This window comes from Poecilia formosa, unplaced genomic scaffold (genome assembly GCF_000485575.1).
Source record: "Poecilia formosa unplaced genomic scaffold, Poecilia_formosa-5.1.2 Scaffold175, whole genome shotgun sequence".
Taxonomy (NCBI): Eukaryota; Metazoa; Chordata; class Actinopteri; order Cyprinodontiformes; family Poeciliidae; genus Poecilia; species Poecilia formosa.
In genome coordinates, this window is record NW_006800114.1 from 1,020,608 (window position 1) to 1,035,702 (window position 15,095).

Sequence of the window (15,095 nt, forward strand, 5' to 3'; positions counted from 1 at the left end):
TATTTATGTTACATGGTTTTAACGCCAATTGATTATCACATTATCAGTCGTTGAAGTTGTAAAAGTAATATTGTTGTAATATTATTTAACTATTACAGGTTTTGGACAAAGCAAGGATTAATCCAAAACTCTTCCATCAAAATACTTGATATATTAAAATGCATATTTAAATGTAGTCCTTACTGAAACAGGTTTCTATTACACCATAGAATCATTGCATAGAATCATTTATTCAATCCCTTTTTTAATTTGAAGGGCGAAGAAAATCTAAGCTCTTAATGAAAAGAATCACGGATTACGTACGACTTGAAACTGGGTTTGGAGGTTCATCCTTCAGTCTCCAGAAAGAGCTGATCTATAAACTCAAATCTAAATGAAATAAGTTTATGGTTGTAATATGACAACATATGAAAGAGTTTAAGGGGAGCACATAGACTCTTTGTTATAGAAATTTTGCACAAGCACACAATGCTGGAGGGCAAAAAGGTGATTATTTGACATGCTAACCTGAAGATGTAGGTATTATTAATTTAGTGCAGTGCACTGCAGCAAAAGCAAAAATAATGCAGAACTGTTGGATAATAACTCAAAGTAGTTTTTTTTCATGTTGTCGGCTATGCTACAGTTTGGTGGGGTTTTTAACTGAACTGAAAAACACCAAATTCCACAGCACCTCTATATATTAAAATTGTCAAAGTCAAGCTAGCATAACTGGCCTACCTCCTTATCCCTGTGTTTATACTTTTTAGCTCCATCTACATGGAGTGGCTTATACCTAAAAATATAAACGAGACAGTATATCATGTCGAGAGTTTTGAGTAATAACCTAACCTACTTTAACTTGGAAAATGGAAGATGAACATGAATTAAAAACGAGTTTCTGCAAATCACACCCCCAGTTTTCCTTTTTAATTGCTCACGGAAACGGCGGTAATTAGCCTGAGACTTTGTAACTTGATACAATTACTGTGAATCCCACATCCACTGGGTTCCTATGATTCCCTCGTTCTGCTCTCTCAGACAAACGGCACCAAGGTTGCCATCAGGTTTGGGGCGGGGCTCGTTGCTCATTGGACTTCTGAACGATGCCCACAACACAGACACAGGACCTGGTTCTGTTCCCAAAGGGGAGATGGATCCAAAGCCTAATGACTGTTGGCAGCACAAACTAAAGGTGCATTTGCTTTCCCTTTATTATTTCTCATTGTTGAATAATTAAGACCTACTGTTATTTCTCAGCCACCCACTGTAATGATAGCAATAATTCACATTATGCTGATTAGCACTGTGACGAGGGGAGGGAGGCGTAATGCATTCCTAATGGTACATTTCTCCCATCATCGGAAAAAATCATGTAAATGGAAAGCAGAGGCATGATTCCACCGCGAGGCAAAATGCACGACAGAGACGTCTGAATTAGCTTCTGCAGTGAGGCCGGACTGCTCTGCGTTTGTAATGCACTAATAAGTATTCCTCTGCCTCTGTTTAGTTAGGTCATTTCCCTCTCTCCATGAGCCATTTTGGAGCATGAGCAGCTTGTTAATGGCGGTGTTTGATTACTTCGGATCTGAGCTTGACAGCTGGGTGAAGCTGCGATCGGGTTGCCGACTGCCGAGCAACGACAGTCTGAGTCCACTGGCTGGAAGTTTTCTCCCAATTACTCAACTCGCCTTGCAGACTTCCTGGGGAGTGCTAGCAGAGAGCGGACTCCATCCTCACTGGGGCTCAACTTCAGATCTCTCTTGTTTTATTTTTTATTTCAGGGTTTTCTTTAGGCAAAGCTCTACAGTAATGTCAGTCATTTCCACTCTTGGATCCAAAAATGCATCAATCTCCTCAGACAACTGATTCACAGACTGCATGGAGGAATTTTGTTTTTTCCTATCTATTTTTCTGTCCCTTTGACTCTGATAGATGTGATTTTTGCAAAGAAACTACATTAATAACATTTTCAAATATACCCAGCAGCATTGGTTACAAATTGGTATTGATATGGCATTTTTTAAAAATATTGTCCATATCCGTCTAACGCTAATTTAAAACTGTACCCAAATAATTTAAAATATGAAGCTTGCTTTGCTCATCTGGGTTGTCATCCACATTGAAAAATAAGAACCACAGCATTGTGCAGTTACGGAATAAAACTTTATTGAAATCGTAAACCTTTTATTTTACATGTATTCTAGTAAGGTAGCTTGTAAACTTTCTCCCCCAAACACTACAGTTAGCTGCTGTTTATTGTCAACAATCTCATCATAGAAGCTCAGTAACTTAGGAAGTTTGACATTAGCTTTGGGCATGAAATAGTTAATCCAAGCTTTAAAAAATAAGCTGGTTATAAATAATTCCTAGAGGAAATATTTATCCTAGAGTGGAGTTGGTTTCACTCTAGTGTTTTTTACATAGCTAAAATTAGAACTGATTGGGTTTAATCTTGCTAGTCTGCTTTTTATGCATTGGTGAAAAGGTCAATCATTTTATTATTGTCAGTCTAATTGACTGTATTTCGTTCTGTCTAGTTTTTATATGTAATTAAAAGACTGATGACATAACATGAGGATTGTCTTATGGGTTTTCTACCTTTAAAAAAAAAGTTTAAAGTGACAGATGTTTAATGCTGAGCTAACAAAAGGATGGGTGGAAAGATTTACCCCATAACCATCTATTAATATTGATTATTAATATATTACACTTCTTAAAGTATTGCTTTCCAATAATGACTATAAGCTAAGACTAGCTTGTGCTAAGTAATTAGCAGGTAACTGTTTTTGGTTTCTTACATTTTCATCGTCAACTTTGACTTTGTGTCTTTCATGAAACTATTTAAGCATACATTTATTTTAAATTAAGTTCATTTCTTCACCCATGTACTCTTTTGTTTTGATCTGGCTCCTGGGTAATGGTTTTCAGTTCCTATTATTAATTCATCACCTGTTCCTTGTTACTAATTCCTCTCCGACATCCAGTCACCTCACTCCTCCCTGGCGTGCGTAAGCTTCTCTTTGCTTCTGCAATTTACCAATTAAAGTCGCTGCTAATGGATCTTTTGCCAAGTCTTTCATGGGACGTTCTTTAGAGGATTTTTATGGATTACTGTTGGGGTTTGTTGGGTGCTACTTTGCTGCTGCTGCTGCTTTGGGTTATACGCTGCACCTGCAAATGAATCACCAAAGTGAAGAAGTTTATTTCAACAAAGTTATTGCTACGGAGTGAAATACAGCTCAAAAAATGTATGCCTTTAATGTCAACTACAGTAAGTGTGACGAGATCTATAGCTAATCGCTGCCGTTTGTTCAATAGTTTTTCACTTTTAGACATATATGCATATATAATGTATGAAATGTTCTTCTGTACGTTTCTGTTGCAATACAGGTCTTAAATTTCATTAATAATGGTCTTAAAAAAGTCTCAAGTCTTAAATTTGACTTGGTGAAACCTGCATATTAACCTACAGTTAATCAGAAACTCTGATTAACTGTAGAGACTTTACGACATTTTATAAAGATTTGACAGGTCATAAAGTACGTACAGGACTCTTCCCCCACTCAAAGTATGAAGACTGAGGGACGCATGGAAACCCGCTTGGTCTGTGCTGCAGGGGCCATGTTTTTCTGACGGTGACAATACATCAGTAAAAATATTTTACTCAATATTTTCATGTCAGGCGTTAGGAGAAGTCTGTTTCAGCAGATCAGGGAAGATGGTGAAACGTGAAAGTCACGTTGTTGTTGGCAGTCAAACCCGTATCAACCGGTGACATCCTCAACGTAAGAGACGACTTGTATCACTCTTGAGAGCCTGGTGTTTTTAGGCACAGCGTCTGCACCAGAAGCTTATTAATCAAGTGGAAAAAACCCAGCTTGATGGAACAGAATTTCATTTGACCTTTTGCAGGCGCAAGTGGGTCTTGAATGATAAGTTCTGGTGAAAGATCGTTCCGTCTTCCATCGTGTCTGTTTGTTGCCACGGCTTGGAGGTAGGAGGGGGGCGGCGGCGGCTTTGGCATACTGATGAGCCATCGACTTGATTGCACTTAAAACTCCAGTCAAGATGCATTTCAGTCGACTCGAGCTGTTTTGGAGTTCACACGAAGGAGAGGCTGTGTTTGCGTGTGTCCAATTTGCCAGTGCATCGCTGATCTGTTGTCTTTATCTCCTGACAGAATGGGTTCAGCTAAAGTAAATTGAAATTCATTTATTAATCTTTAAGGGATTTATTTTCTACAGATGCACAATGACGTTTCGGTCTCAGAAAAACATGTTGAGAAAGTTATGAATGCCGCAGATCCTCTGACCTTGCTTTGTCTTTATTTTTATTGTTTTTCTTGCAGAGATGGTGTGAATAGACGGCGGACATGCCGTGTCAGATGACAGCCAGCAGGGTCGGGTACGGCATGCTACACTGACCTCAGGTTGCCTGTCTGTTTCTCAAATCACTGCGTAGTTGGGGGGTTAAGCCTATTTCTGATTTTAAGAGTCTCTTCATAAGAGGCTGACACAGTGGATGTCTGCATCACTGAGCTTTTAACGGGAACGAAGCCAAGAAGAGGGAAGAAGGCCGGAGTTACTTTTGCCTCTGAGGCGCACTCTTGCATTCACAGAAACGGAGATGCACCATCCAAGAACAGTTTTGGTGTTACAAAAACAAAGCAAAAATGTCTAAATGATACCTTAAAGGGGCAATTGTAGCTGCCCATCAATCTGGTGAGGTTTGCAAAGCCATCTCCAGACTATTTGAAACGGCTGCCGCCAGTGTTTTAAGTACTGAACAAACTCTAAAAGCTTTGCTCAGCATGTTAAAACATTGAAGTCTGGCACCTTTAGAAAAAAGTTGAACAAAAATGACTTGCTTCGCTTAGACATTACGATAGCAGAAAAGCTGCTTCTGCACAACGAAGAAGTTGGAGGATGATAGCGTGGCATGTTTATTAATGCAATAATTAAGACAGAACTACAAAATACATACATTTTGCATTGAAGAAGAAAACACCTTTATCTGCAATTATGTTTTAGCCAAAACTCAAAAAACTCTTTTTTCTTTTTTTTTTTACCTCCAATTGGTTCAAATACACTAAACATATGTATGTTTCTGCACTTTAGACAATGATTTTATTATTTTTTGCTTATTTAAAAAAGTAATTGATTTTTTTTTATTTAGTTTTTTGCTGCAGTGGCTTAAAGAAAAATCTGGAGAATGTGGCAATTTTTTAATCTAAATAATCATCAGAATAATTTATTACTGCAACAATCCCTATAATTTACAGTCTTACTACATATCCTCAATTGGATTCATGTGTGGACTTTGACTAGGCCATTCTAAAACTTAAATATGCTTTGATCTAAACCATCGCATGGCAGCTCAGGCAGTATGTTTTTAAGTTATCGTCTTGTTGGAACATCATTTTTTTTGTTTTTGGCTTTCTACTTCCTGTTCTTGTACTCCTGGCTTATTGGTTCCCTCCATCCTTCCCCTGCCTGTCAGTTTGGTGGACAGCTACGTCTTGTTTGGTTTGTGCTTCTGCTGTACTTGTTACAATCTGGGATGACGGCTCGAACAGAGCTCTGTCGGATCTGTCTACTGTGTCTCTTTGGTCTTCTTGATGCTGTTTGTTCCCTAATGCCTCTGAGGGCTTCACCAAACAGCTGTGTTATGATGAGATTAAATTACACACAGCTGGACTTTACTAATTATGCACGTTCTGAAGGCTGTTGGTTGATTTTAATCAGGGGTATCAGAATTGAAAGGCTAGAACGGCCTTTCAATACTGTTCATGCTTTTATTTGTCATATTTTTATAACGATTCCATTTCATATTTGTGCTCTGTACTACCACATAAAACACCCGTATGATATATCGACGTTTGTGGCACACCAACACATTCTTTCAAGTTCTATAGACAAATGTTGGACCCCCTACATGCTGTATTACTTCTGTTTGTAGTTGGATTTCAGCTTTTGTCAATCAATGCATTCATTCTCCTTCATAATACTGAAATCACTAAATCTTCTGTATATCAGCGTGAGATGACTTTTGTTGGGGATTGGCACTGTAACAAAAGAACTCAATTGAATTAGAATCGACCCAAGATGGCTGCCCACTTTGATTGAATTACTCCCAGGCTCCACGTTTCGTGATGTGAAACGCAAAACAGAGAAGACAAAGAGAGAAACGTACAAGACCACAAAGCGGCCAAACGCATCCCTGCACTGTGCGTTCTGTGTCGATCGACGTCAGCTGGGCGTTTGGTGATTAGGGCCTTTTAGAACCTCCTGAACGGACCAAACCATTTCTGCAACTGGAGGAGATTGAGGTTGAATATTTTACAGAACGAGAAGAAAAACTGCAGTTTCAGAATATTGTAGAAAACTGCAGTCATTCAAAGTTTTCCCTCTGACAAGTTTTTTTCCCCCCAACATGCCAAAAAGTGATGAGTGGCATCGCAGGTGGGTGGACGATGGGGGGGGGAGGGGGGAGGCTGAAGAGAGGAAAGCAGCATGGAGGCAGCAGCAGACATGCAGTGGGAGGCAAGAAGTGTTGCATTTGGAAGTTTCTGTCAATATGTCAAATATATATGTTGTATTAATATGCAAGGGACACATGGATCTTGCTTTGATTTGGTTAGATGAAGATTTTATTTTAAAGAAATAGGCCATGTTAAGCAAATAAAAATATATATTTGTGAATAAGGTTATATATTACTTATATAAAGTTGAAATATTACAAGAATAAATTCATATCAGAAGTCATATTCCGTCTTTTTGTAATATGATGACTTTATTATTGTAATATGAGGCATTCCCTTCAAGTGAGTTTTTAGCATCAAACAGTGTGTTGTGGATAAACTAAGTGCTTGACCTGTTTCTTGAAATAATGTTTCATTCCTGCATTATTCCACAGCTAAAACATGGAGCGCTTATGTGGTGAGAAGTGAGACCTGCATCATCACTGCATGCTTCGCTAATGAAAGAATTAGCTGTTCTGGTAACGTTGTCAGGAGAAATGTGCTGACTCATTCTTGTCCACATTACCACAACAATGCTGGTCAGAACAGGAACTGAATGCTTCTATATTAATCGTGTTGTTACTTTTCCAAACTAATAAACTCAGACATTTCTCCTGGCTTCCATCGCCACTCTGGATAAATGGACCTGAATTTTCCCTTTCAGAGCTGGAGACATAACTTTAGTCTGGACATTGTGTTACTCATCAGTGTAATGTTGCAGGTTTAACATCCCCAAGTGTTAAAATTAGCAAGAACTAGTGTGTTTTATGGGGCTTGAGCTAGCATACAGCCATGCCTTTCACTTAATGTGAAATACAACTGCTAAGTTTTTTATTAGCTCTATAGGAGGAGCCCTCCACAAATGAATTTTAAAGTTTACCCGAATTCTTGTCTCTCCACATCATCCTCATTATCTCCGATGACAGGGTGTAAATCTGGCAGTTTATTCTCACTCTTGGCCTCTGAGGCAAACTGTTGCTAATGTCTGTTTAAATAAGACATAAAGAGCAGCTGTCACTCTGTTTCTATTTGCTGCTCAGTGCAAGCGGTCGCCTGCAGAGAGGGAAACGGTTATCTTCCATATGTCAGATGCTCCGCATGAGCTAAAGTTCAAATCCCCTACATATGTGAGCTTCCCCAACGCCACGAGTGGGGACTCTGCGAAAAGGTCACCCCTCACAGTAAATGAAGGGAAAAGGCCGGCCTAAGCTCCCCTCACCCTCCCACCATAATGTTTTTAGCCATTAGCGAGCTTCTGTGACTGCCACTAACTCCCACACACCTAATCACCACTCAGCACGGCAAATTAATACATGAATCATATTACTAATCTGCATATAATTTGCATTTTAGCCATGAAGAGTATTTTAACATGATGTCATTTTTAATTGCAGCAGCTCTGCAACCAGACAAAACGTGTGTTGCATCTGCGTTGTTGCGTTCAAGGTCCTAATTGCGTTGAAATTCCCTTTTTCTAAAGACAGTCGAAGAGAAAAGCTTCACGTTAGGAATGTATTCAAAACTCGCTTTGTTCGTTGCCGGGAAAACCTGTCAAAGTTTCAGTTTTGTTTAAGGTCATTTTCAAAAACTTGAGTCTAAATACAGATAAATTAAATGCAGGCTTTCAGATGAAGTGAACAAACGCAGAAGCAAAACAAAACGTCCGATGTCCAATGCCGTCTTTTAGGTATTTTTAGTACAGAGTGTGTTTTTGTAGAGTTGGTAGCAAAAGAGGTTAAAAAAATAATAATAATAATAATAATAAAGCACCATATAATAATGGGAAAAAAAATACATAAGTACTGCATAAAATGCCTGTGGAATTTGAATGCATGGCTTTTTCGTTCACCATCCTAGGTTAAAATATTAAGCAGAAGCATAAATATGTCAGTGGGATTGGTGAGGAACAGACAGCATCCCCTGTTTTCTTGAATCAGCACTAGAGAGACTTGTTAAGTACTTAATATGTTAATTTAAACATACAAATGCAAGTATTTACTTCCTGTTTAGCTAAATAGTTGGGATCCTTCTAGAAAGGAGATGATTTTAATCCCAGTTTAAAGAAAAAGTGTTTTTAATGTATTTTATTGGGATTTTACTTGATGAACTAATAAAATGAAGCACACAATTATGAAGAAGGAAAATGTCAAATTTTAGCAAAATAGAAATATGTATGGGATGCAGATTTGTGATTATAACTAGTCAAAATTTGTAAACAAAAATTGGATATGAATATATTTGCGTGTCTGTGTAGATGTTCAGAGATCATCCACCAGCCTGTTGGTGAAATAATTGAACGTTATGCCCCACAGATCCCATCTTTGCATAACTTCTTCAAAAGTACCTCAGAGGGCACTTTATCATGTCTCGGGACCAATTTTTCACTCTTTTCTTCTAAGAATACATTACTCCACCAACTCGTACATCTTCCAAAGGTGTTTTTCTTTTCAGTCGTCATAGCTAAATTCTGCAAACGTACAGCGCCATTTGTCATGCATGGCCTCATCAGCCGACCACACTCAAGTATCATCCAGTTGCATCGCCAAGCAGCAAAAATGAAGTTAGGCACAATACTGGGTGGAAAAAAAACAACAAAAAATAAAAACCTTCGAGATGCACTTCTTGGAACGATGCAACCCATTAGTCGATTTGGCTGATCAATCATGGTTGAATTATTGCGGGTCATTACAAACGCGAAACCCTGATTGCTGGCCTCAGGGGAAAATCCATTTTGGCGTGGTGGGAGGCGGAGAGCTGAGTGGAAAAGAATTTAGTACGTGTGTGAGGATGCATGAACTCTACATAATTAATTGTCAGCGCAAACTGTAATTTATCTCCGCAAACAGAACTTGTTAAATGTATTTTCCTTAAGGGTCGTCCCTCGTTTCGAGTGCAGCTTGTGCGCTTCCCCTAAATGAGCTCTGCTTGACCTGCTGCTTGATTTATTGCAAGGAAAACTGTGACGGCACACACACACTGATGGACTGCACACCCAGAGGCAGTGATAAAACTGTTGAGCCTTTATTGCACAGTTTGGCGCCCTCACTGACTGGCATTATTCCATTTCGAGGGCTTCCTTAGTGATTATGACCTGGGAAGTACAATAAACACTCTTGTGTCGTCAGATCAATAAAGCGACTACTTCAAAGGCGTCCAAAATATCACAGCTGGGAAGGCCAATTCTAAAAGATTGGACCTGCCACTCTAAATGAGAATCTGGTGAAGTTTCTGTCGACAAGTAGGGTTCAAAACAAAATCCACTGGAGTTTTTTTTGGTAATTTTGTGTTACGATTTAAGAATGTGTGTGTTTTCTAATAGGTATAAGCTGTGAGTATGTGTTTTGTCTGATACAAGAATCACAGATAGCATAAATGTGGGCCTAAAAGAACATATGATGGTAACATTTTTAAACTTTTAACACATTTTATGAGGAAATTAGAAGAGTTAACAACAACCCCTGTGTAATTTCTTCACAGACTTCCCACCAGATGTTGTGAGTTGTAAATATCATGAGATCTCAGTAGACTGCAGGGTTCAGTGACTTATTTTCAGTCTTTTTTCTGTAACCAATCACAGTAACCTCTTTAAAACTCTGAGGGGGTTAATGAAACACACAGGAAATCCTTGAATTTTGTAGTTAATACGAGTCAGTCACCAAAAGTTTGGTCAGAAAGAGTTGAGTGGATCTGCACCTGTTTGTGGTTCAGTATTGGCGGATTCACTTTTTATTTTATTTATTTATTTTTTTAAGAGGGCACATCTGAAATTTTCAAAAGAAACTGCACCTTGGGAAGCTAAACAATGCTACTTAGCACTATTGGCTACCTTTTGGAAAGCAGCCCTTCTAGCAGTGAAGGGCTAGAAGGGCCCTTCACTGATTGGTTGCTGATACAACCAATCAGCAATTTCTCTTATTGCTGATTGGTTGTACCATAGCCTGGCCATTGCTTTCCTTTTGAATTCTGCTCAATTCTCATCTTCGTTCAGTGCTCTGTCTGGGATTTTACCCTTTGAGCTTGATTTCTCTGGTTGAACTTCAATCAGGGAGTTGTGAACGATGATGCTGGGGGTTATTTTAGAATTGCAGTCTGGCAATTGAAGGTTATAGTCTGGCCATTGCCAGACTATAAATGATCAAAGTCCTGTTGGCTACGCTTTCCAATAAACTTCATAGTGTACATTCCTTCACAATAAAGCTGGTACAAGACATACGCCACAGCTAAATGTTAGTAGGATCAATAGGAATGTATGACATTCTTTTTACTGGCACAGATGTCATGGACCTACTACCACCGGGTTGTTTGCTTGACATTCAAATTCTGCTAAGCTTCATCGAACTGGTGTATTACATACGTCCCAGTCAAATGTTAACGATTGGGTAAAATCAGATTCAATCATTTAAAACCTAAACACAGTCCATGCCTCTAGCAAGCAACTCTTTCTCAATAGCCGAGGGTCCAGACCAGGGGTGGGCAACTCCAGGCCTCGGGGGGCCAGTCTCCTGCAACTTTTAGATGTGTCTCTACTTCAACACACCAGAGTCAAATAATGAGGTCATTAGCAGGACTCTGGAGAACTTGACTGCACGGAGGAGGTGATTCAGCTATTGGATTCAAGTGTGTTGGACCAGGGAGACATCTAAGAGTTGCAGGACACCAGCCCTCGAGGACCAGGATTGCCCAGCCCTGATCCAGACCGTGCGACGCGTAGAACAAGAAACTGGTTTATACCAAGCTAACAGTGCCTCCAAGAGCAGAGTTAAGGAAAATGTTAGCTTTTGCACTGGTGCCAAGAGTGTTTCTACTGTGTTTAACAGTGGATATATTTGATTTGTATATTTGTATATTTGGTGTTTGAACTTTTAAAATAGGAACCTTTCTTAGTGGGGATGCTAAGTTTCCATAGTTTTTAGCAATGCTGGTATCCCAAAACCCTGAAAATACCAGGCGTCCGGTCTACCTCTCCCCTTTAAATGTAAAAAAACATGATCATGAGACCTCTGTTAAATAAAAGACTAGTACTTGTCTCCTGATTTTGACCTGGTGCTGGGACAACCAGAACAAACTCGAACCTCAAATTGAAAGTAATGTCTGATTGAAGAGGTCACATAGGGGAGTTTTGGCCATTTTGGACAGTTTGAGCAAATGCTTCATAGATTCAAGATGAAAAACAGCTAAAAGCGCAATCATGATCACCTCCAAGGATGTTCTTAATAAAGACGACAAATAAATACTGAGTAGTACAATACTAAACACATACCAATACCAACTGAGTGCATCTTTGATGGCTTCCAAAGAAAAACTACAGTCGTTTTAGAGTAAACCAGAAATGTCAAAACTCAGCGTGTCTTTATGTTCCCCCAGAACTCCAGCCTCAGTAGCTTCCTGTTTGTAAGACCTAATATCTGTGAGAAAACTAGAAATTGTGTCACCACTGAATCTGCCGTTTTAAAGAGCTGTGAAGAAAGAAAAAATCCCGGAGCATTAGAGCCTCTTCTCTGTGTTGTGGTGAGCTGTAACTCGTACTCACTTGAGCAGACGGCTCTTTTCCTCGCCAGTCGGAGCATCTCTTGACAAATGAAGGTTTCATCTAAAGTGAAGCTTGGAAGCTGTTTTTGTTTTGAAATAAGTGGAGCGCATCCTCTCCTTAAAGTTGTTTTTCACTTCACTGCTAATTTAAAGTTTTTTAGCTGACACATCCTTGAGAGGAGTCCATAAACATTCAGTCACCAGCCGGAGCTGTCTGCAGCTTTAACGGCTTCTCCCGCGTCAGATCATCACACCGCTGCTCTCTCTCGCTCGCAAACCGTTCTGCAGACACAAGCACAGGTACTTGTTTTATATCCAGTCACTGGAAGGCCATACGTATCAGCGTTTCCTGTTCTTATGCACTCACAGCTTCAGATAACAGGTAGACATGACTGATATAAGAACACAAATTAGTGCCTTGAAGGAAAAAAAGATGGAAGGCACAGCAGATGATATTGTTGGCAAGAAATTGGAGAAAGTTTGGCTGCATTTAAATAGCTATATTTTGAGCTTTATATGATATTACCTCATCAAAACCATGTCTGGAGTGTTGCTTTGATTTCTTCAGACATGTTTTAGGAATCCTTTAATCAACCGTTCTGCCCCTCTCACACCGCCGTCACTCAGCTCCTTCAGACTAGCCAGCAGCAATTAGCATTGTTGTGATGATGAGACAGAGGCCTCTTTCAAGGTGTCAATTTGTGAAGCCAAATTTCTTTCATGTTTGATATATACAGCAACAACTGGAGGTAACTTTACTTGATTGTGCTATAAAATGGCACTATGTGCCTGAAAAATTCATAACGCCACTGCCCCTTTAAAGTCTGGCAAAAAAAAAAAGCAAAGCAGCCTTACGTGGAACACATGTTCCGACAAAGTTGTGGAATACCAGCAATCTGCTTTACCACCTGAACCAGTGGCTCCCGCTGGAGAACACAGAGAGTAAAACTTTACGATCCCAGACGAGAGCGAACGCTGAGGCCCCTCAAACACCTGCACAGCGTAATATCACAGCAGTGAGACGGTAATTCAGTTCCATTCAGTTTATCTAGATGGAGCCAATTCACAACATATGATGTCTCAACGCACTTTACAAAAATAATCATTTATGTACTCCCATAATTTGAAGTAATTTGCATTTTTTTCAGACATTGTTTTATTTAATTTTTGTCTCTGAAAGCTGCTGAACTATGACTGGAAACCAAAGAAAATGGTTGAATGTGCACCAAGAATTTAAAAAGTTTTTTTTTTTTTTTTTGACATGTTCAACTTTTAAAAAATAATACTTAAAAATAAAAAAAATACCTTCTGATGTGTTCAGGCCTATTCCTATTGACTGATGCCTCCAATTTTATCTAGAGTTTTTTTCTTTCCATATATCTTTTAAAAGAATGATGCATATTGTTTTTCAGTCATGAGCAACATGAAGAGCCATGTTGAACCAATTGGGTGAGTCACTTCTGTTAAGCTAGCTTACTATTTTAGGATCCCATGAGCAGAATGACTGTTTGTTGTATATTTCTGCTTAGTATTAAAACAAAATGAATAGAAATATCATTGATGTGAATGTCACAGCAGCCCCTATGTGTACCTTTTAATCTGAATACATTTTACACAAATTTCTTCTGAAGGAGAAATTATCAGTAAAACGTCACCGTTGTATTTAGTCCTCCTCCACCTTTTTGACCCCTTAAGTTCCGATTCGCATCTCTCCTAATATGAATTGAATGTAAATCATGGTTGTTTCATTCATGTTTTGTGGGTGTGAATGGCCCATGGAACCTGAAAAGCCACTCGCTTGGCTTTTGAATGTTAAAGTGAGGAGAAAACCCTGCGTGTGTGTGTACGGCAGTAGAAACCCACATTTGAGCTTAACCACCGATGGCAAGCTATCAAGGTGAAAGCGCATGAAAATGAAAACGCTGTTCCTGAGAGAGACGTGCCGGCGCAGCCTCCTCCGGTGCATTTTGTGATTCTTCACTCCTCTTGTATGGTAAATTTCCTTTGCCCATTCGTGCTCCGACTGTTTACCCCCCACGTCTTTCCTATACTCTGCGCAGTTCCCATTTCCCGGAGGTGTTTTCAGCTGGCGCGCCCCACCTCTTTGAACTGGGATGTTTGATATCTGAAATGAGCAAAGGAGTCCTGGCTGGGAAGCTTTCTCCTCAGCAAATCCCCCAGTCTTTTGTGTATTTAATGAGCAATTGCATACTCTTAACCATGCATGACTTTGATAAAGCTAAACTCTGTGGATGAATAGGCCCCCCTCCCTCCACGCATGGACGGCACACGTCATAGGGCTCCGCATTGCCTTGGCTTCATTGTGGGGGCTTGGACTTTGGGACAATGGTGGTTCTGATGCTGCATAAAATGAGAAATGGGTTCAAAAGCCAGTATTTTTCGATGCACATACATCACGTCGGCGTTCTGTCAACTAGCTCATTGTTCTGTCTTTGCCGTCTGAATGTGGACAGGAATGGAAAGGCAGGAAGAAAAATGAAGGCAGGGGGGAAAACGTGGTGTGAAAAATGCACAGTAAACGATAGAATGTGTTCATCTTTGCTCATCAGTCATTTTCATGTTTTCTGCTACAGCTCATCTGAAAAGGTGCACTCACATTGTGGTACTTCTCCGTCGAGTTGCTGAAAATACAGAAATTAAAAACTAAAGTTTCTACAGTTGTGACCAACACAAGTGAGACCAACACACACATTTAGTTTGAACTCTTGTATGTGGGAGTGCAGGCTCTGGGGCCATCTCTGGGGGCTCCAAGTGGGTTGGATAGCATAGTAAGAGCTGTGTGTCGGTGGCATGTTATGTAAAAGTAGTTGTTGGACTTATTTCAACTTCAGGGTTTCCTCCAGTGTATTATAAGCCTGGCGGCCCGCCATGCTTTACTAGCCCCGCCACCAGGCTAACCGTTGCTTACGTTTACATTTACGTTTCTAGGAAAAAAAATATATATATATATTCATATATATATTACCAGCCTTACTCTGGAACTGCCACACCTGGTAGTCCAGTAGACTCCAAAATTGCAACATTTATTATGTTTTCAGCTGGT

At 39.7% G+C, this 15,095-nt stretch overlaps 1 protein-coding gene across 8 annotated transcripts in view; it reads left to right on the forward strand.

The window, feature by feature from the left end:
• The window catches only part of LOC103147185 (beta-1,3-galactosyltransferase 1-like), a 134,990-nt gene that overhangs the window by 64,332 nt on the left and 55,563 nt on the right, over positions 1 to 15,095 (forward strand). For 3 of the 8 annotated variants that reach the window (XM_016678173.1, XM_007565411.2, XM_016678174.1), the window contains one exon: positions 4,331 to 4,386. The exons of 4 other annotated variants lie outside the window; for them this stretch is intronic. The gene's annotated coding sequence lies outside the window, so the exon portion shown is untranslated. Of the gene's footprint in view, positions 1 to 4,330; positions 4,412 to 15,095 lie in introns of all 8 variants that reach the window. One more of the 8 variants, XM_007565413.1, reaches the window with a different exon arrangement.